Source organism: Rattus norvegicus, chromosome 1 (genome assembly GCF_036323735.1).
Source record: "Rattus norvegicus strain BN/NHsdMcwi chromosome 1, GRCr8, whole genome shotgun sequence".
Classification (NCBI taxonomy): domain Eukaryota; kingdom Metazoa; phylum Chordata; class Mammalia; order Rodentia; family Muridae; genus Rattus; species Rattus norvegicus.
Window position 1 is genome coordinate 39,035,111 of NC_086019.1, and position 22,796 is coordinate 39,057,906.

Here is a 22,796-nt window from a genome sequence, read left to right on the forward strand (position 1 = left end):
GATTTTGTTACAGGAATCAAGAAACAAGAGGCTATCTTTCAACACAGAAGCTGAAATAGCCAGTGAGTATCTTATACAAGATCCCCTAAATTATTATCAACTGTAAGTCAAATACAGAACCTAGAATAAATAAATAATTCCATTTCTTGAAGACAGTATTCAGAGTTACTACCAAGTTTATGTAGGCCAAAATCTACTGTATAGAGATTAAAATCAATCACCTTACCAGGAATAACATCAACTGATTCAACAAACTTCATGGGTAAACCGTTCCCCATAGATCAGAACTGAATATGTCAATGAAAGAATATAAAAATTCCTTATAGTAAATACTTAAAAACATTAAAACCATGACAGCAGAACAAGTTTATTATAAATGACTGTCAGAATTAGTAATATAGATAATATATCAAAGGTAAGCAACAAATAGAATACCTCTGTTAAGTAACAAGGTAAGCCTTGCACATACCTTAGGAATTAATTATTTCAATTATGTCAAATTCTTTCAGATATTATATAAGAAAATAAGAAATATTATTCTAGACATTCTGCATAGATAGTATGTCTGACAAGAGAAATGGACAGAGAAATACAAGAAACAATGAGACATTTTTATTTAAAACCTTAGAAAACCACAAATGTAAATGAAAGAAATCTTACTAATTTTGTAAATAACATTTCACAGTGAGTTCTTGGAAAGATAATGCAGCAATTAAAAATGTTTGTTACACTTGCAGAGGACCTGCCTTGAGTTCCCAGTACCTAGGTCATGTTGTTCACAACCTTATAATTCCATGTCCATTCATTTGGATATTCTCTTCTGCCCATACAGCCAGTTGCATTCATGTATGTATGCATGCACACATGTTTAGTTTGCTTTTCTCTTCTGTGACAAAACATGCCAGTCAAAACCACATACTGAGGAAAGGCTCCAGTCATGCTTCCCAGCAATTGTCCATCACTGAGGAAAGTCAAAGCAGGAACCTGGAGCAGAAATCACTGAAGAAGGCTCCTTACTGGCTTAGTCACTGGCTTCTGCTCCTCTAACTTTCTTATATATACTAGGCTCACCAGCCTAGTGATGGTGTAATTCACCACTGCCTGAGTTCTCCTACATCAGTCATCAATCTAGGCAGTTTCTGACAGGTATAGCCACAGGCTAATCTTATCTGGGCTATCTACTAGTTGGTAGTCCTTATATGTATTAAGGGATGGCCATTTGGCATTGCAGTCACCTAGTACATGGTTCATATTTGAAGAAGACATTTGCCTTTTTTCAGTGTCCACTAATTGCCTTTTATGAAAGAGGCCATGTTAGACTTCCCTTGTTCACATTGGCATATCAACTGCTATTATCATTGTGTATATCTTGCATAAATAGCAATAATTTTTAAATATTGTAAGTTCAGCCTCCCTGTCATTCCTACAAAACACCATCTCTCAGAAGTTCCTTGGTTATCTGGCTCTTAGAATCTTCCTGTTCCCCCTTCTGTATATTTCCTTAGAGTCTTCGATACAAGTGTCTTACTATAGATGTACTAGGTGTGCTTTGGCATACCATGCTCAGTTGTTCTCTGATGAGTTATAGATTTAAGCAACAGTTTCTGTAGTGATGTAAATGAGAATGCCCAATATTATATTTGGCATTTGAAGACTTTGTCCACATTTAGTGGAATTGTTTGGGGCAGCTAAGGAGGTGTGGCCTTGCTAGAAGAAGAAAGTCATTAAAGGAGTTACTTGAGAATTTATAAACTTGCCATTTTGAGTTTTTCTCTCTCTCTCTCTTCTGTACATGGTCTCTCAGCTTAACATTTCAGTCACCATGTTTGCCTGATAGCCATGTATACCTGTCATAATGTGTTGAAGTCTCATCACTGTGAAACCATAAGCTCAAATAAATGCCTACATGTATAAGTTGCTTGGGCCAAAATGTTTTTATCAAAATATAATAGTAACTTGTACAATCTCCAACAATTGCCAACAGAATCTTCCTTTATTAAAATTGAAAACTACATGTTCTGTTGGTATAAGGTTAAGTACGTAGAGTGTAGTTAGAAGTTATACTGATCTTGGAAAATGGCTGTAGTGGGTTCTCATATACGACCCATGATCTCACCATTTATAGTTTGGCTGATTTTACAGTACTCTGTACTAATGCCCTCCCATTGAGAAGGCCGTAAATTACATTAGATTACTGTTGGCTCTTCTCAAGAAATAAGTTCCACTATAACATTCTTGAAGTCATGCTCATAATTATTGTTCATGAACTTTACAGCTATTTACTGTTTTAATGAATATTCACTATTAATTGCTTTCTCCTTTGACAGTTTCAATACTTTGAATACTATGAGAGCTAGCCCTCATAAGTAAGGTTTCCAGTGTAGTTCCACTCTATTCCTACAAGTCCTGCTGTCTAAAATGTGGTGTCTCAAAATAATATGGTCTCATTTTCTTGCCCTGGCTATCAAGTAAGGGCAATTGCAGTAGTATGTATTATTTTGTGAATCTCTTTGATTTTCCCTAAGGAATAACCTGAATCCCTATTGTACAAAGATTTAAAAAATGTTTTCCTACAGCTTTCTCAAGCATCATTTATGTTATATATATCCTTCTTCCTTTACAGTCTATATTGGTCTGCCTATCCACTTTAAGCAGATTTCCCATTTAGCATAGTATAACTCAAAAGGATCTGTGTCTTAAATCACCCTTACAAAAACCTCTTCTCCACTACACTGATGGCTCTTTTTAAATTTCCTTTTTTTATTTATTCCAGATTATGTATTTATATTCAAAGTTTCAGAGCAAGAATATAAAGGTAAGGGTGAACACATGGCTTAATCTTTCTGGCTCTGAGTTACTTAAATCACTCTTCTGGTCTAATCTATTTGGAGTTCTGAAGAGTTTTTGTATGTTTATGGGCATCTGTTTCTTTAGGTTAGGGAAGTTTTCTTTAATTTTGTTGAACATGTTTAGTGGAACTTTAAGTTTCTATTCGTATTATCCTCAGGTTCAATCTTCTTATTTTGTTCTGGATTTCCTGGATGTTTTGGGTTAAGGGCTTTTCATTTTACATTTTCTTTGATGGTTGTCTCTATGTTTTCTATGGTATTTTCTGCCCCTGAGATTCTCACTTCTCTTTCTTGTATTCTGTTGGTGATGCTTGTGTCTGTGCCTCCTGATCTCTTTCCTAACTTTTCTATCTCCAGGATGGTCTCCCTTTGTGATTTCTTTATTGTTTCTCTTTCCATTTTTTGATTCTGGATAGTTTTGTTTAATTCCTTCACTATTTTTTTATGTTTTCCTGTTATTCTTTAAAGGATTTTTGTGTTTCTTCTTTAAGGGCTTCTATTAGTTTACCTGTGTTCTCCTGTATTTCTTTAATTCACTTGTATTTCTGTATCTCTTTATGTCCTTCTTAAAGTCCTCTATTGTCATCATGAGATGTGATTTTAAATCCAAATCTTGCTTTTGTGGTGTCTTGGAATATCCATTATTTGCTTTGGTGGGAAAACTTTTCTCTGATGATGACAAGTAGATTTGGATTATGTTGCTTCGGTTCCTGTGCTTGACTCTTGCCATCTAGTTATCTCCAGTGTTAGGTGGTCTTGCTGTCTCTGATGGTGGCTTGATTATCCTGTAAACTTCTGTGTCAGCACACCTGGAGATAGGCTTTCTCCCAGCAGGCTCTGGGTACAGAGAGATGTGTCACAGGGTCAGATCCTGGCTCAGGCAGAAACCTGAAGGATTCTTTCCCAGTCTGCTCCCAGATTCTTGTATCCAGAGGGCACCAGATGGGTTCCTCTTGGGCCAGGAATGTGAGCAGAAGTGGTGGTCTCCCCTGTGCTTTCAGTATTGTCCACACTTCTGAGTGTCCTCCTCTTTCCCCATGCGATCTGGATACAGAGACCTGTGGAACAGTGTCAGCTCCAGACACTGGCTGAAACCAGAAGGATCCTGTCCCAGGCTGTTCCTGCGTTCTTGTGTCCTGAGGGTTCATGTCAGGTCCCTCAAAGCAGAAGTGGTGGTCTTACCTCTTCTCTCAGATGTGTCAGTGCTCCTAGGGACTGGCTTTCAACTCTGGGTACATGACTAAACTGAAAAAGATCCTGTCATAGTCTGCTCCCAGGGTCCTGTGTCCAGATGGTTCCAAGTGGATAACTCTTTGGACAGGAATGTGAGCAGAAAGTGTGGTCTCCCCTGTGCTCTCAGCATTGTCCATACCTCTGAGAGGTAAGCTGTCTCATCCATAGAATTTAGATACAGAGAGCTGTGGGACTGGGTCACCTATGGGCACAGGCAGAAACAGGGAAAGTTTTCTGTAATTCTTAATAGTAATATGTTAGAAATATTTTATCAATGTTACATGCTTTTTAAAATTCTTTTAAATATTTCTCATATTCTTTCTTTTCTTTTTTTATTTTATTTTATTTTATTTTATTTTATTTTATTTTATTATAAACTTGAGTATTTCTTATATACATTTCGAGTGTTATTCCCTTTCCCAGTTTCCGGGCAAACATCCCCCTCCCCCCTCCCCTTTCTTATCAGTGTTCCCCTCCTAACCCTCCCCCCATTGTCCCCCTCCCCCCAACAGTCTAGTTCACTGGGGTTCAGTCTTAGCAGGACCCAGGGCTTCCCCTTCCACTGGTGCTCTTACTAGGATATTCATTGCTACCTGTGAGGTCAGAGTCCAGGGTCAGTCCATGTATAGACTTTAGGTACTGGCTTAGTCCCTGGAAGCTCTGGTAGCTTGGCATTGTTGTACATATGGGGTCTCGAGCCCCTTCAAGCTCTTCCAGTTCTTTCTCTGATTCCTTGAACGGGGGTCCTATTCTCAGTTCAGTGGTTTGCTGCTGGTATTCGCTTCTGTATTTGCTGTATTCTGGCTGTGTCTCTCAGGAGACATCTACATCCGGCTCCTGTCGGTCTGCACTTCTTTGCTTCATCCATCCTCTCTAATTGGATGGCTGTATATGCATGGGCCACATGTGGGGCAGACTCTGAATGGGTGTTCCTTCAGTCTCTGTTTTAATCTTTGCCTCTCTCTTCCCTGCCAAGGGTATTCTTGTTCCCCTTTTAAAGAGGAGTGAACCATTCACATTTTGATCATCTGTCTTGAGTTTCATTTGTTCTAGGCATTTAGGGTAATTCAAGCATTTGGGCTAATAGCCACTTATCAGTGAGTGCATACCATGTATGTCTTTCTGTGTTTGGGTTAGCTCACTCAGGATGATATTTTCCAGTTCCAGCCATTTGCCTACGAATTTCATAAAGTCGTTGTTTTTGATAGCTGAGGAATATTCCATTGTGTAGATGTACCACATTTTCTGTATCCATTCCTCTGTTGAAGGGCATCTGGGTTCTTTCCAGCTTCTGGCTATTATAAATAAGGCTGCAATGAACATAGTGGAGCACATGTCTTTTTTATATGTTGGGGCATCTTTTGGGTATATGCCCAAGAGAGGTATAGCTGGATCCTCAGGCAGTTCAATGTCCAATTTTCTGAGGATCCTCCAGACTGATTTCCAGAATGGTTGTACCAGTTTGCAATCCCACCAACAATGGAGGAGTGTTCCTCTTTCTCCACATCCTCGCCAGCATCTGTTGTCCCCTGAGTTTTTGATCTTAGCCATTCTCACTGGTGTGAGGTGAAATCTCAGGGTTGTTTTGATTTGCATTTCCCTTATGACTAAAGATGTTGAACATTTCTTTAGGTGTTTCTCCGCCATTCGGCATTGCTCAGCTGTGAATTCTTTGTTTAGCTCTGAGCCCCAATTTTTAATAGGGTTATTTGTTTCCCTGTGGTCTAACTTCTTGAGTTCTTTGTATATTTTGGATATAAGGCCTCTATCTGTTGTAGGATTGGTAAAGATCTTTTCCCAATCTGTTGGTTGCCGTTTTGTCCTAACCACAGTGTCCTTTGCCTTAGAGAAGCTTTGCAGTTTTATGAGATCCCATTTGTCAATTCTTGATCTTAGAGCGTAAGCCATTGGTGATTTGTTCAGGAAATATTTCCAGTGCCCATGTGTTCCAGATGCTTCCCTAGTTTTTCTTCTATTAGTTTGAGTGTGTCTGCTTTGATGTGGAGGTCCTTGATCCACTTGGACTTAAGCTTTGTACAGGGTGATAAGCATGGATCGATCTGCATTCTTCTACATGTTGACCTCCAGTTGAACCAGCACCATTTGCTGAAAATGCTATCTTTTTTCCATTGGATGGTTTTGGCTCCTTCGTCAAAAATCAAGTGACCATATGTGTGTGGGTTCATTTCTGGGTCTTCAATTCTATTCCATTGGTCTATCTGTCTGTCTCTGTACCAATACCATGCAGTTTTTATCACTGTTGCTCTGTAATACTGCTTGAGTTCAGGGATAGTGATTCCCCCTGAAGTCCTTTCATTGTTGAGGATAGCTTTAGCTATCCTGGGTTTTTTGTTATTCCAGATGAATTTGCAAATTGTTCTGTCTAACTCTTTGAAGAATTGGATTGGTATTTTGATGGGTATTGCATTGAATCTGTAGATTGCTTTTGGTAAAATGGCCATTTTTACTATATTAATCCTGCCAATCAATTAGCATGGGAGATCTTTCCATCTTCTGAGGTCTTCTTCAATTTCCTTCTTCAGTGTCTTGAAGTTCTTATTGTACAGATCTTTTACTTGCTTGGTTAAAGTCACTCCGAGGTACTTTATATTATTTGGGTCTATTATGAAGGGTGTCGTTTCCCTAATTTCTTTCTCGCCTTGTTTCTCTTTTGTATAGAGGAAGGCAACTGATTTATTTGAGTTAATTTTATACCCAGCCACTTTGCTGAAGTTGTTTATCAGCTTTAGTAGTTCTCTGGTTGAACTTTTGGGATCACTTAAATATACTATCATGTCATCTGCAAATAGTGATATTTTGACTTCATATTTTCCGATCTGTATCCCGTTGACCTCCTTTTGTTGTCTGATTGCTCTGGCTAGAACTTCAAGAACTATATTGAATAAGTAGGGAGAGAGTGGGCAGCCTTGTCTAGTCCCTGATTTTAGTGGGATTGCTTCAAGTTTCTCTCCATTTAGTTTAATGTTAGCAACTGGTTTGCTGTATATGGCTTTTACCATGTTCAGGTATGGGCCTTGAATTCCTATTCTTTCCAGGACTTTTATCATGAAGGGGTGTTGAATTTTGTCAAATGCTTTCTCAGCATCTAATGAAATGATCATGTGGTTTTGTTCTTTCAGTTTGTTTATATAATGGATCACGTTGATGGTTTTCCGTATATTAAACCATCCCTGCATGCCTGGGATGAAGCCTACTTGATCATGGTGGATGATTGTTTTGATGTGCTTTTGGATTCGGTTTGCCAGAATTTTGTTGAGTATTTTTGCGTCGATATTCATAAGGGAAATTGGTCTGAAGTTCTCTTTCTTTGTTGTGTCTTTGTGTGGTTTAGGTATAAGAGTAATTGTGGCTTCGTAGAAGGTATTCGGTCGTGATCCATCTGTTTCAATTTTGTGGAATTGTTTGGATAATATTGGTATGAGGTCTTCTAAGAAGGTCTGATAGAGTTCTTCACTAAACCCGTCTGGACCTGGGCTCTTTTTGGTTGGGAGACCTTTAATGACTGCTTCTATTTCCTTAGGAGTTATGGGGTTGTTTAACTGGTTTATCTGTTCCTGATTTAACTTCAGTACCTGGTATCTGTCTAGGAAATTGTCCATTTCCTGAAGATTTTCAAGTTTTGTTGAATATAGGTTTTTGTAGTAAGATCTGATGATTTTTTGAATTTCCTCTGAATCTGTTGTTATGTCTCCCTTTTCATTTCTGATTTTGTTAATTTGGACGCACTCTCTGGGTCCTCTCGTTAGTCTGGCTAAGGGTTTATCTATCTTGTTGATTTTCTCAAAGAACCAACTTTGGTTCTGTTGATTCTTTCTATGGTCCTTTTTGTTTCTACTTGGTTGATTTCAGCTCTGAGTTTGATTATTTCCTGCCTTCTACTCCTCCTGGGTGTATTTGCTTCTTTTTGTTCTAGAGCTTTTAGGTGTGCTGTCAAGCTGCTGACATATGCTCTTTCCTGTTTCTTTCTGCAGGCACTCTGCGCTATGAGTTTTCCTCTTAGCACAGCTTTCATTGTGTCCCATAAGTTTGGGTATGTTGTACCTTCATTTTCATTAAATTCTAAAAAGTTTTTAATTTCTTTCTTTATTTCTTCCTTGACCAGGTTATCATTGAGTAGAGCATTGTTCAATTTCTAAGTATATGTGGACATTCTTCCTTGATTGTTATTGAAGACCAGTTTTAGGCCGTGATGGTCCGATAGCACGCATGGGATTATTTCTATCTTTCTGTACCTGTTGAGGCCTGTTTTTTGACCAATTATATGGTCAATTTTGGAGAAAGTACCATGAGGAGCTGAGAAGAAGGTATATCCTTTTGCTTTAGGATAGAATGTTCTATAAATAACCGTTAGGTCCATTTGGCTCATGACTTCTCTTAGGCTGTCTACATCTCTGTTTAATTTCTGTTTCCATGATCTGTCCATTGATGAGAGTGGGGTGTTGAAATCTCCCACTATTATTGTGTGAGGTCCAATGTGTGTTTTGAGCTTTAGTAAGGTTTCTTTTACATATGTAGGTGCCCTTGTATTTGGGGCATAGATATTTAGGATTGAGAGTTCATCTTGGTGGATTTTTCTTTTGATGAATATGTAGTGTCCTTCCTTATCTTTTTTGATGACTTTTAGTTGAAAATTGATTTTATTTGATATTAGAATGGCTACTCCAGCTTGCTGCTTCTGACCATTTGCTTGGAAAGTTGTTTTCCAGCCTTTCACTCTGAGGTACTGTCTGTCTTTGTCTCTGAGGTGTGTTTCCTGTAGGCAGCAGAATGCAGGGTCCTCGTTGCGTATCCAGTTTGTTAATCTATTTCTTTTTATTGGGGAGTTGAGGCCATTGATGTTGAGAGATATTAAGGAATAGTGGTTATTGCTTCCCGTTATATTCATATTTGGATGTGAGGTTATGTTTGTGTGCTTTCATTCTCTTTGTTTTGTTGCCAAGATGGTTAGTTTCTTGCTTCTTCTAGGGTATAGCTTGCCTCCTTATGTTGGGCTTTACCCTTTATTATCCTTTGTAGTGCTGGATTTGTAGAAAGATATTGTGTAAATTTGGTTTTGTCATGGAATATCTTGGTTTCTCCATCTATGTTAATTGAGAGTTTTGCAGGATACAGTAACCTGGGCTGGCATTTGTGTTCTCTTAGGGTCTGTATGACATCAGTCCAGGATCTTCTGGCCTTCATATTTTCTGGCGAGAAGTCTGTTGTGATTCTGATAGGTCTGCCTTTATATGTTACTTGACCTTTTTCCCTTACTGCTTTTAATATTCTTTCTTTATTTTGTGCATTTGGTGTTTTGACTATTATGTGACGGGAGGTGTTTCTTTTCTGGTCCAATCTATTTGGAGTTCTGTAGGCATCTTGTATGCCTATGGGTATCTCTTTTTTTAGGTTAGGGAAGTTTTCTTCTATGATTTTGTTGAAGATATTTACTGGTCCTTTGAGCTGGGAGTCTTCACTCTCTTCTATACCTATTATCCTTAGGTTTGATCCTCTCATTGAGTCCTGGATTTCCTGTATGTTTTGGACCAGTAGCTTTTTCCGCTTTACATTATCTTTGACAGTTCAGTCAATGATTTCTATGGAATCTTGTGCTCCTGAGATTCTCTCTTCCATCTCTTGAATTCTGTTGGTGAGGCTTGTATCTACAGCTCCTTGTCTCTTCTTTTGGTTTTCTATATCCAGGGTTGTTTCCATGTGTTCTTTCTTGATTGCTTCTATTTCCATTTTTAATTTCTTCAACTGTTTGATTGTTTTTTCCTGGAATTCTTTCAGGGATTTTTGCGATTCCTCTCTGTAGGCTTCTACTTGTTTATTAATGTTTTCCTGTGTTTCCCTAAGTGTGTTCATGTCTTTCTTGAAGTCCTCCAGCATCATGATCAAATATGATTTTGAAACTAGATCTTGCTTTTCTGGTGTGTTTGGATATTCCATGTTTGTTTTGGTGGGAGAATTGGGCTCCGATGATGGCATGTAGTCTTGGTTTCTGTTGCTTGGGTTCCTGTGCTTGCCTCTCGCCATCAGATTATCTCTAGTGTTACTTTGTTCTGCTATTTCTGACCGTGGCTAGACTGTCCTATAAGCCTGTGTGTCAGGAGTGCTGTAGACCTGTTTTCCTCTCTTTCAGTCAGTTATGGGGACAGAGTGTTCTGCTTTCGGGCCTGTAGTTTTTCCTCTCTACAGGTCTTCAGCTGTTCCTGTGGGCCTGTGTCTTGAGTTCACCAGGCAGCTTTCTTGCAGCAGACAAGTTGGTCTTACCTGTGGTCCCGAGGCTCAAGTTTGCTCGCGGGGTGCTGCCCAAGGGCTCTCTGAGGTGGCAGCAACCAGGAAGACCTGTGCCGCCCCTTCCGGAAGCTTCAGTGCACCAGGGTTCCAGATGGCCTTTGGTGTTTTCCTCTGGCGTCTGAGATGTATGTACAGAGAGCAGTCTCTTCTGGTTTCCCAGGCTTGTCTGCCTCTCTGAAGGTTCAGCTCTCCCTCCCACGGGATTTGGGTGCAGAGAACTGTTTATCAGGTCTGTTTCCCTCAGGTTCCGGCGGTGTCTCAGGCAGGGGTCCTGCCGCTCCTGGGCCCTCCCCCACGGGAGCCCAGAGGCCTTATACAGTTTCCTCTTGGGCCAGGGATGTGGGCAGGGGTGGACAGTGTTGGTGGTCTCTTCCGCTCTGCAGCCTCAGGAGTGCCCACCTGATCAGGCGGTGAGGTGTCTTTCCCACAGGGTCTGGGAGCAGAGAGCTGCTGCGGGCCCGGGATCCGCGGGCGTGGGACCTCTGGCAAACACAGGACGTGCCCGGTCCTAGATGAACTCTGCCTCTGTGTGTCCCGATCTCACCAGGCAGCTCTCTTGCAGCAGACAAGTTGGTCTTACCTGTTGTCCCGAGGCTCAAGTTTGCTCGCGGGGTGCTGCCCAAGGGCTCTCTGCGGCGGCAGCAACCAGGAAGACCTGTATTTCTCATATTCTTAAGATTGTAGTAAGTATTAGTTTACTATTTTGAATAAATATTATGTATGTTTGTTTTGTAAATTTTAGGTGCAATTATTATATTTCTTTTACATATCTTTGTTGTTTGTTGATTTAACTTGAGCATGGTTTTGTGGAAAATTATTTTTTTCACGGACTTGACGTTCTTGTCATACAAATCTTTTCCATGTTTGATTAGAGATACAACAAGATATTTTCTATTATTTGCAGCTAAGATGAAGGGTGCTGTGTTCTAAATTTCTTTCTATTCTCATTAGTCATTTATACTATGTAGAGCTCCTGATTTGAGTTAATTTTATATCCGGACATTTTCTTGACAATGCTTATAAGCCGTAGGAATTTTCTGATAGATATTTGGGGGTTATTTCCTTATAATATCACATCACTCGTAAATAGGGATACTGTGACTTCATCCCTGGAAATGTGTGTCCACTCCATCTCCTTTTATTTTCATGTTCCTCTAGCTAGAACTTCAAATTATATAGTAAATAAATAGGGAGAAATTGCACAACATCATTTTGTCCCTGATTATGAAGGATTTTTCTCGTTTCTCTCCAATTATTTGATTTGATTATTTGCTTGCTGTTTATTGCTTTTACTATGGTGAGACTTGTGCCTTGAATCACTGATATCACCAAGACTTTTAACAGGGAAATGTACTGGAGTTTATCAAAGGCTTATTCATCATCTAATAAGATGATCATTTGATTTTTATTCTTTGATATTTTTGCACAGTGGATTATGTTGATGGATTTTCATATATTGAACCATCCCTGCCTCTCTGGTATGAAGCCTACTTGATCGTAGTACATAATGTTTTTGATATGTGTGGATTTGGTTTGCAAGAATTTTATTGTGTAACTTTTTGTCAAAGTTCAAAAGTGAAATTTGTCTGAAGTACTCTCTCTTTTTTGACTCTTTGTGTGGTTTAGCTATCAAGGGAACTGAGGCCTCAGAAAATGAATTAGTGTCCCGTCTGTTTCTATTTTATGGAATAGTTTGTGGAGTACTTCTTTGAACATTTGGTGAATTCCGCACTAAAATGATCTGGCCCCATGCATTTCTGGGGGGAGGGATGAGAAAAATGTAATGACAGCTGCTATTTACTTTGGGTAAACAGTGTTGTTTAGATTGTTTACTTAATCTTGAAATAACTTTGGTATGTGAAATATGACTAGAAATTTATTTGTTTCATTTATATTTTCCAATTTTGTGGAGTAAAGGCTAGACAATTCAGAGGTAATGATATTTTGGATTTTCTAGTTTTCTGTTCTTATGTTTCGCCTTCTATTTCTGATTTTGTTATGTGTATATTATCTCCATTACTTTTTATTAAGTTTGCTAAGTGTCTGTTAATACTCTTGATTTTCTCAAAGCACAATCTCTTGGTTTTGTTGATTATTTTTACTGTTCTCTTTGTTTTCAACTGATTGATTTCATCTTGAGTTTGACACTTTTCTGCTTTCAACACCTCTTGAGTATATTTGCTTCTTTTTGTCCTAGAGATTTTAGGTATAGTGTTAAGTTGCTAGTATTAGATCTCTGCAATTTCTTTATGAGAGCACTTAGTAGTGTAAATTTTCCTCTTAGCACTGTATAAACTTAGTGCCTTAAGTTTGGATGTGTTGTGACTTAAAATTGATTGAATTCAAGAAAGTCTTCAATTTCTTTATTTCTTTACTGACCAGGTGATCATTGAGTAGAAAGTTGTTCCATTTCCATGAATATGTAGGCTTTCTACATATTCTTCTGTTTTTCCTTGAAGTTCAGCCTTAATATGTGGTGGTCTGAGAGAATGCAAGGTGTTATTTCAGTCCCTTGTATCTGTTGAGGTTTACATTGTGCCTGATTATATGTTCAATTTTGGAGAAGGATCCCTGAGGTGCTGACAAAAACATATACTATTGTGGTTTTTTTGTGAAAGTTTCTGGGAATATCTGTTAAATATATTTGTTTAAAAACATTTGTTACTTTTATTGTGTCTCTGTTTAGGTTCTGTTTTAATGACCTGTCCAATGATGGGAATGGGATGTTGAAGTTTTCCTCTTCTACTTTGTCGTGTGGGGTTCAATATGAGATTTTTACTTTAGGAGAGGTTTTCTGTTGTTGCTGTTTCTGTTTGTGAATGTGAATGTGGTGGATTTTTTTTTCAATTTGGGAAGTAGATGTTCAGAATGGAGATGTCCTCTTGGTGGATTTTTTTATGATGACTCTGAAGTGTTCTTGTACATCTCTTTTGATAACTTTGGTTAAAAGTCAATTTTAGTAGATAATACAATCTCTACTACTGCTTTTTTCTTGTGGGTTTTTTTGGGAGAGGGGGTGGGTTGGAAAACCTTTTTTAAACCATTTAATCTGATGCAATTTTTTTTGTTGCTGTTGTTTAGGTATGTTTCACATATGTAGCAGAATGATGGATCCTGTTTAACTATGCAATCTGTTAGTCTGTGTATTTAATTGGAGAATTGAGTTCATTAATGTTGAGAGTTTATTATTTACTAATTATTGTTAGTTCCTGTTATTCTGATGATTGCGGTATTACTATGTGTATATGATTTTGTCTTTTGGGTTTGCTATGAGGTAATTAATTTCTTGTAATTTCTTGGCTGTTGTTATCCTCCTTGCATTGGAGTTTTCCTTCTAGTATCCTTCTTGGAGCTAAATTAGTAGAAAGATACTGTTTTAATTTTATTTTGTCAAAGAATATCTTGGTTCCTCCATCTATGGTGAATGAGAGTTTTGCTGGGTACAGTAGTCTTGGTTGGCATCTGTGTTGTCTTAGGGTCTTCAATACATCTGTGCAGGATCATCTGGCTTTTAGAGTTTCTGATGAGTAGTCAAATGCAATTCTGATAGGCCTGCCTTTATAGGTTTCTTGACCATCTTTCCTAATAGATTTTAATATTCTTTCTTTGTTCTGTCCGTTTAGTGTTTTGATTATTATGGGGCAAGCACATTTTCTTCTCTGGTCTAATCTGTTTGGTGTTCTAAAAATTCCTTGTGCTAATGTACTGTTGTTATACCTGTAGATCAATGCCATGTTCAGCCTTCATCAGAGAAGCTTTCTTTCAGTTGATGGGAACTAATGTAGAGTTCAGATAGTAATGGAATTTTGAGCTCTCTATCATAAGTGAGATTTTTTTTATCATACCCCTTACCTAAAATGTCAGGCATCTATATGGAAGAGGAGGCAGAAAGAATGAAAGAGCCAGAGGTATTTGATGACTTCAAAGAAACCGTATTTTCAAAACACAATCATACAGAGACACATATGAAGTCATAGGAACTCTGACAGCTTGTATAAGTTCTGCACAAGCTCAAACTAGATTAAAAAGCTAGCATTGAGAAGGAAACATATATACATAGTCTGATCCGAAGGCAAGAAGCTGTTTGTGATTGAAACTTGCTGACAAAGTGAAAACCAATTTTCTCCAAAGAAGTATCATGGTATATCATTTTCACTCACCAGAAAGAAAAAAAATAATGCCCTGGAGTGTTGGGCAGCACATCATTGACTCTACAATTCTTTGTGTGTCTCTCTGTATACCTTGTCTTATTTTGTTTGTTTGGGTATTATTTTGTCTTATTACTTTTGTGTTTATTTTTAGTTGATTTTTGGGTAGGCTTTATATTCTTGTGAAAGGTAAAGAGTTCTAGAAAAAGCATAAACACGGATTTGTAGATAGGTTTGAAGTATTTGTGTAGATTTCAATGAGAAGAAAAAATATAACCAAAATGTATTTTCTGTAATTTTATCTTTTTAGTTAAAGAAGTAAAACTTTAAATAGATAAATAACAAATAAGGTAGGAAAGAAATGAAGAAGACATTGGATGTCAACATTTAGTTTCCACAGTCACCTATACCAAAAGAAATGCACACTAAGTAAACACTAAATTTCTACAAATAACAGTGGATAATAAAAACACTACACTCACAAAAAATAGAAAAAATTAGGGTTTATCAAGTAACATAGAGAAAATATCATTGTATTGCCATAAAAATTTACTTAATCTTGTATGTTTTAGAAAAGTTAGAAGGCATAAAAGGTTTGACTCTTCAGGCCTTTTTTTTGGTTTTAGAAAAGAGTTTAATTTAAGAAACACATCTACCTGCAGCATGGTCTTTATACTGGAAGCACAAATTCTTATTTTATTCTTTTCATGGCTATTTATACACATCATGGTGATTAATTTTGTTGTCAACGTGAGAGGATCTAAAATCACCTAGGAGACAAACTTCAGGAAATATCTGTAATGTGGGTTCTGAATTTCATTGATTAATGGGGAAAGACTCCACCTATGTATAGGCAACATCAGCATTCACCTCTTTCTACTTGCTGACAATAGAGGGTGGGTTACTAGCTGTGTATTATTACTTCTCCTGTGCACTGTATCATGAACTCTAATCTCAAATAAGCCATTTATTTGTTAAGTAGTCTTTTTTAGATATTTTGGCATAAGAACAGGCAAAGGAAAAAAGATATTTCATCTGTAATTTGTCATAATTATACAGGTAGGATGTTAGAAAGAAACATGGTCCTTTGTCCTCATGTCCAATGATACTGGCAAGCTGGATCCTTAGGTAATCCCAATTTGGTCCTAACAAATATTCCTTGGCCCTAAGGTAAAAACTATCTTTATTCTAGTTCTAGATTATATTTGATATTAAAAACAATTTTGGACCCACAGGTAAGTTTACATACATCTATTTCTTGCCCTTGGCTTTATCTTCTCTGTAAAGTATGGCATGGGTATTTCTGAATATATGTTTCCTATTTATGTGGTAGAATCTTTAAATAGAAGAACGTAGCTTTATGATAACACATACTGCTTTTTTTTTTAATCTTTATTAACTTGAGTACTTCTTATTTATGTTTTGATTGTTATTCCCCTTCCAGGTTTCCAGGTCAACATCAACCTAACCCTTCCCCCTCCCCTTCTATATGGGCTTCCCTCCTCATCCTCCCCCCCATTACTACCCTCCCCCCAACAATCACGTTCACTAGGTATTCAGTCTTGGGAGGACCAAGGGCTTCCCCTTCCACTGGTGATCTTACTAGGCTATTCATTGCTACCTATGAGGTTATAGTCCAGGGTCAGTCCATGTATAGTCTTTGGGTAGTGGCTTAGTCCTTGGAAGCTCTGGTTGGTTGCATTGTTGTTCATATGGAGACTCGAGCCACTTCAAGCTCTTCCAGTCTTTCTCTGATTCCTTCAACATGGGTCCTGTTCTCAGTTCAGTGGTTTGCTGCTAACATTCACCTATATATTTGCTGTATTCTGGATGTGGCTATCAGGAGAGATCTACATCCGGTTCCTGTCGGCCTGCATTTCTTTGCTTCATCCATCTTATCTAGTTTGGTGGCTGTATATGTATGGACCACATGTGGGGCAGGCTCTGAATGGGTATTCCTTTTGCCTCTGTTCTACACTTTGCCTCCCTATTCCCTGCCAAGGGTATTCTTGTTCCCCCTTTAAAGAAGGAGTGAACACATACTGCTTTTAGTGTTTGTGTGTGTGTGTGTGTGTGTGTGTGTGTGTTTGTGTGTGTGTGTGTGTATGTGTGATATATGCATGATAATGTATGGGTATGTTTGCTGACAGAGGACAGAGGAAGACATAATGCATCTTTCTCTACCACTCTTTCTTTTTCCCGTGATACAGGGATACTCTGTCCCAAATTTTACAGACATATTAATAAATATTTTTCCATAGCTACTCAATTTGAACACATTACTTGTACAGGAATTTCCCTTAATTAATTGATGGGTTAATAACGATGAAAAGAAGCCAATCATTGAATGAAAAGAGGAGGTGAGTCTTCTGGGTCCTAGAGAGGAAAAGGGGACTAAGGAAGAAGAAACAGGCTTTATAGAGGGAAGCAAGAGTAAGAGGAAGCAGGATATAGACTGGGAACTGTTAGCCCTGGTAGCAGCCACCACCACAAGAAGATTTCTAACATAGAATAATTGGTGAGTTTAGGAGGATAGATTCCACACCAAGTGGTTGTGTCATCTGTTTATTTTAAATAAAGAGTACTGGTGCTTTCCATTCTCAGTGACATAGATGAGCATGAGGGAAAGAACATAGCCAGGCGGCATTCAGCTAGGGTTTTGAATGGGAAGACTGTACAAAAGTCCACGCTCCAGAGGAGAGGAAACCAGTGGAGAGACCAGGATGGCAAGAATGTGCCCGGAACTGGCTATGGGGTGGTGAACTGGCAAGAGAGTGATCTTGGTGATCTGTAGAGGTAGAGCTGGCATTTTTGAGTGAGGTGTTGGCTAGGAAAAACACACAGTCATGGGTCTCAGACTTTGTACCAGGATAGGAAGAGAGACCGCCAATGCCAGTACATAGCTGACTTTAGCATGGGTCCATTTTTAAACCTACATGGCTACAATTATTCATATCCTCCAATGCGTGTGAATAGTCCGATGGACATAGTAAGGTTTTTCGAAATTTGGCTTAAAATGTGTATCTTGTTCCATCAGCTATACTATAAAGAGTGTGTAAAAAACAAATCTAGCTATAATCCCAGTAGGGAAAATATATATTATTTATTTGTTTTGATGAGCATTCATTTTTTCTATGCCTTTTATAAGTTTTGGTATGTCTTGACAGAAATTCATATTAAAAAATGTTCGTACCACAACTTTTGGTCTCAATTACTCTTCTAGTTTTCTTTATGTGCTATGAAAAACATAGAACTAAAAGCAACTTGGGAAAGAAAGAGTATATCTAGCTTAGACATTTAAGTCAAACCCCATCATTTAGGGAAAGGTTGAAGTAGGCTCTTAAAACAGTAACAATGGAGATAGGCTGCTTGGGGGCTCACTTTGGTTTGCTCAGGCTCATACTTAACTAACTTTATAATACATCCTGAGTGAACCTATAGAGAGATTGGTGCCACCAATAATAGACTGAGTCTTTCTAAATCAATGAGCAAAGCAGTCTCTTACAATCAGGATGTTGAAGACAGATTATTTCATTGAGACATCTTTTTTGGATGAATCTTGGTCATGTCAAATTGACAGGGCTAGGTCATGTCAAATTGACAGGGCTAGGGAGGTCATATACTTCCTTTATGTCCACAAATGCACACTGATCTGTTTTATAAATTGGTAGGTTTTTTTCAGGAATACATGTTTAATAAATTTAGAAGAAAACTATTAATAACTTTATAGAACTATTACCCTACTTAGAAAATTTTCTGAGGAACCTACACAAGATAAGGGAATTATGGCATTTGAACACACACACACACACACACACACACACACACACACACACACAAACACACACACACACACACACACACGAATTGATAATAAAGAGACAAAGTTCTGATTTTTCTCTAAGAATACACCATTGGATTACATAGAGTTGAATATTATATTTTATGAGCATAGTCAAATAAATTGGTTTTCCTGAAAATCGTAAAGAAACAGTCTGAACTTACTTATCAAATAGTTTATATACATGCTAGTGGTGTATCTGTGAGAATTGGCTACTGAAAAATGTCTAGGTTTCTTTTGGAGATCCTATCTGACATCAATATTGTTAGTGAGCTAATGATCATTAAGACAATTTCAGCAACTAACCCAAATACTATAATATTTGAGTTTTCAGAGTACTCAGGATATGTACTGGAGACAAAAATGAGATTAATTTATTTAATATTTGTGAAACAAGTTTTAAAAAGTTTTATTTTTTTTCTTACATTTGTGGGTACATATATATGGATGTGGACAGATGAGAGCAGTTGCTCAAAAAATTCAAAAGTGGGCCTTGGATTTTTCAGAGTTGAATTTACAAACTCTTGCTATCCACTAAGTGTGTTTGCTACAAACTGAACTAGAGTCCAGTGAAAAGCTGCAAGCACTCTCAACTACCAAGTGATCTCTCCACTTCTTATATAGTATACTTTCAATTATCACCTGAGGCATTATTAAATCTTTCACTGAAAATAGCATGAGCATTCTTCTTACCAGAGGAATCTTTGCTTAAATTTGTTTTTGACAAAATGTGTAAGAAAAGCTATTCATGTTTCCAGTCACCAAAATAGCTGAAACACACACACACACACACACACACACACACACACACACACACACACGCACACACACACACACAAACTGTTTCTCTCCCTTATACATTCAACCAATGTTGTGTTGAGACGATTGAGTGCAACCATTGATTGTAAAAGTTTAAATTGACAGAGGAAGGAAGGAAGATTGAGGAAGACAAAGATGATCCAGATTCTGTGTGGATTTAAACAGCCCACAGGTAGCTATAAATATCTTATAAGGGATGCATAATTGCAGGACAATTTGCCTTATCTAGTTCCAGAGGGAGAAGACTTCATCATGGCTAGGAAGTATCACAGTAGGACGAAAAGCTGCAAGATCACATCTTGTAACAGAAATCCAGAGCAGACAGAGAGAACCAGAAGTAAGCTGCCTCAGGCTCCTGTCACCATAGCCAGAGCTGCTCTGACTGCCCTGCCCTCCCCTCCTCCATGAGGCAGGCGTCCTAACTGACCTCTACAAACAAACCATGGATAAGTTGCTTTAGTCAAATATGTTGTCCCAGCAATGAGAAGAATAACGAATACCATCATCTCCCTGAACCAAGAAGTGCTGGCCACCTCAACAGATTCCTGACTTTTCACAAAGCATTCATTCACAAGAAAGAAGTGAATCTCTGGTCTCATCAAAAGACCAAAGCTGTTAAAAGTCAATATTTGTGCAGTTTCCAGGGATGACACGTTCAGGTTGAAAAGAGAGCATCAAAGTTAGTTATTAAAAAGCTCTTAATGTTGCACAAAGCCATTTTCACTACAAAGCCTTAATTAAAAGTTGCCACTTAATTATGTATGTGCCACCCAGTGCATTCCCATGATTTCCCAAGAAGTGGCAGCTAACCTTCTGCAGAGTAGAGAGCATTGCATACAGTCACTCTGTGACATTCATTGAGACTACTCCCTGGTTCTTACAGTCTGGCTGCAGCTGCAGAGAAAGCTGCAAGCTAATGAGGACTCGATGAGATTAAGAGCTAGGAAAGTTCTGGCTGGTATTTTGGGATACTCATTGAAGGCCCAGAGAAATGTAAAACTCTAAGCTTTTTGTTTGTTTTTATTGTTTTGTTTTTGTTTTTTGATTTTTAAAAAAACTCACCTCACAGGAGAACAATCAGGCTGAGACTCGAGCAGAGTTTAAAGAACTAATAACAACCCTGAGGAAAGAAAAGTGATCAAGTTATCTAATGCAGCCTCCTGGTGAAGAGACTGACCCTGAGGTTGCAGGTTTGTCTGGCAAACTCCAGCCCCTGGCAGCTGAGCTAAGAACACTTGAGAGAGAAGGATCCCAATCCGGGCCATCTCCATAGTCCCCAAAGTAAAGAGCAAGGATTCATGGGATTCTTACGTTGCTAGCTCTTGGAGGGTGGAAGCCGGAGGAGCAAATTCCTCAAGGTCATCTTTGGCTACATCAGTGTGTTTGAGGCCAGGCCAAGCTTTGTAACACCTTATCTCAGAAAGCAAACATGCAAAGGAAAATCCCAGAAAACAAACAAATGAGCCGCATAGGCACTCACAACACCTCCAGCATCCTGACAGGACAGGAGAAATGAGCCGCATAGGCACTCATAACAACTCCAGCATCCTGACAGGACTGGAGAATTGTCTTTCCACTTCGACATCTATAGCAGGAAAGCTACAGACCATGAACTTTCACATTTTGATGAGTAGAGAGAAAAACTGAGGATGCATCCTGGTGTCCACGAAGCAGGTCATCCAACATCTGTGCAGCTGCTGGTGGGAGGTGGTGGGAGAAGGCATTGTGGGAAGCTCTGTGACCAGTGAGACTCAGGATAGGAAAACATCCAGTCTGTAAAACTGAATTTTGGATTCCCAAATACGGAGTCAAAAAAAAAAAGAAAGAAAGAAAAAGAAGGAAAGAAAGGAAGAAAGAAAAAAGAAAGAAAGGAAGAAAAGGAAAAAAGAAAAAAAGAGGTCAGGTTTAGGGCTTTTGGTCTTTCAGTGGTTTGAGTGAAGTCCTTGATCCCTTTGGAGTTGACTTGTGTTCAGGGTGAGAGATATCGATCTACTTTCATTTCTCTGTATGCTGCTATTCACAGCATCTGTCTGTCAAGATGCTGACTTTTGGGTTTGGGGATTTAGCTCAGTGGTAGAGCACTTGCCTAGCAAGCACAAGGCCCTGGGTTCGGTCCCCAGCTCTGAAAACAAAAAACGAAACAAAACAAGATGCTGACTTTTTCCCCAGTGTGTAATTTTGTTTTCTTTGCACAAACAAGGTGTTTTTACATGTATGGAATTACATCTGGATCTGAGTCTTCAATTCTCTACATTGATCAAAGTGTCTATTATGTCAATAACATGCTTTTTTTTTTATTACTGTAAGCTTTGTAATACAACTTGAAATCTGGGGTAAAAAGTTTAAATCCGCTGTAATGACATGTATTCACTGTTTTTCTACAGTTTACCATACAAAGTTATCCCTTCTACCATTTCCATGGACATAAATATCAATAATTTATCAATTAAATTTAAATACATTCATTCAATCAAAATCAGGTTAGTCTACCAAATCAAATGCAAGACCTCAACTCAAATATGAGGGATGATTTCTACCACATATATCATAACTTTTAACAACATATGACATCTATAATTTATTATTTGAGTATGTGCCTAGACAATATGCCCTGTAAACTCAGCTTGGCTTAAAATTCATGAACAATATAATGTAGCAGTTTGATCCAGTGCTTCCACACAGCGCCATGCTCTGAGAACTAAGACTCAGACTCAAGATATATTTACAAATACCTTGACTATATAGTGAGGCTCTTCTCTAACTAGATCACAATTTAGAAGAACTGATTTATTTTAATCTACATTCTGTAAAATGCCTACTTAACCATGTTCAGGTACTATGAGTCTCTCTCCTCACATCTTCCAAGGTGAATCTCCTGCCATGTTCTATCTCAGAATTATGATTTTTCCTAGATTTCTCACTTCTTATGTACCACCTAAATAATAAGCCATCAGATTTATTATTAACAACTGCCATAGTCTTATAGACATTAGATATTCTCTCAATAATCCCCCTTTGAAGTACAATAAATGTCTCTTTTTCAAATATAAATTGAATAAAAATATAAAAATTATAATAGTTATAAGGTGTGATATACATTTACAATGTCAAGTCCATAGTATGTGGTAATTAAGAAAAATATCCTATTATCTATCCTATCCTGGTGAGTTCAGAGTTCTGGATCTAAATCAAATTTTATCCTAACTTGCATTAACAACCTAAAACCGTCTTTATAGGTCTAATAAATCTTCTTAAATATAACAACTTAAGCTTTTATTGAGACTATGTTTATCTTGTATTCAACCCCAAAAGACAACTAAGAAGAAATATTTCCTGATTAAGTAGGAAGTGCAGACAAATGCTTTCAAAGTTTTGAAAGTGGCAGACAGTTGGATGTTGAGACCACTTCAAAGTATTCTAAGACATTGGAGCACTGTCTTCAGCCCTCTTCTTCAAAGTATCTGACAAACCTTTTGTGAAGCAGGAATTACCAAGGATTTGCTTACCCTGTATTGGCAAAGCTTGGCAATCAAGTTCCATGCATTTGTTTTTGTTTTGTTTTCTTTTCTTTTCTGGATGGCATTCTGTCTCCCGATTAAGTTA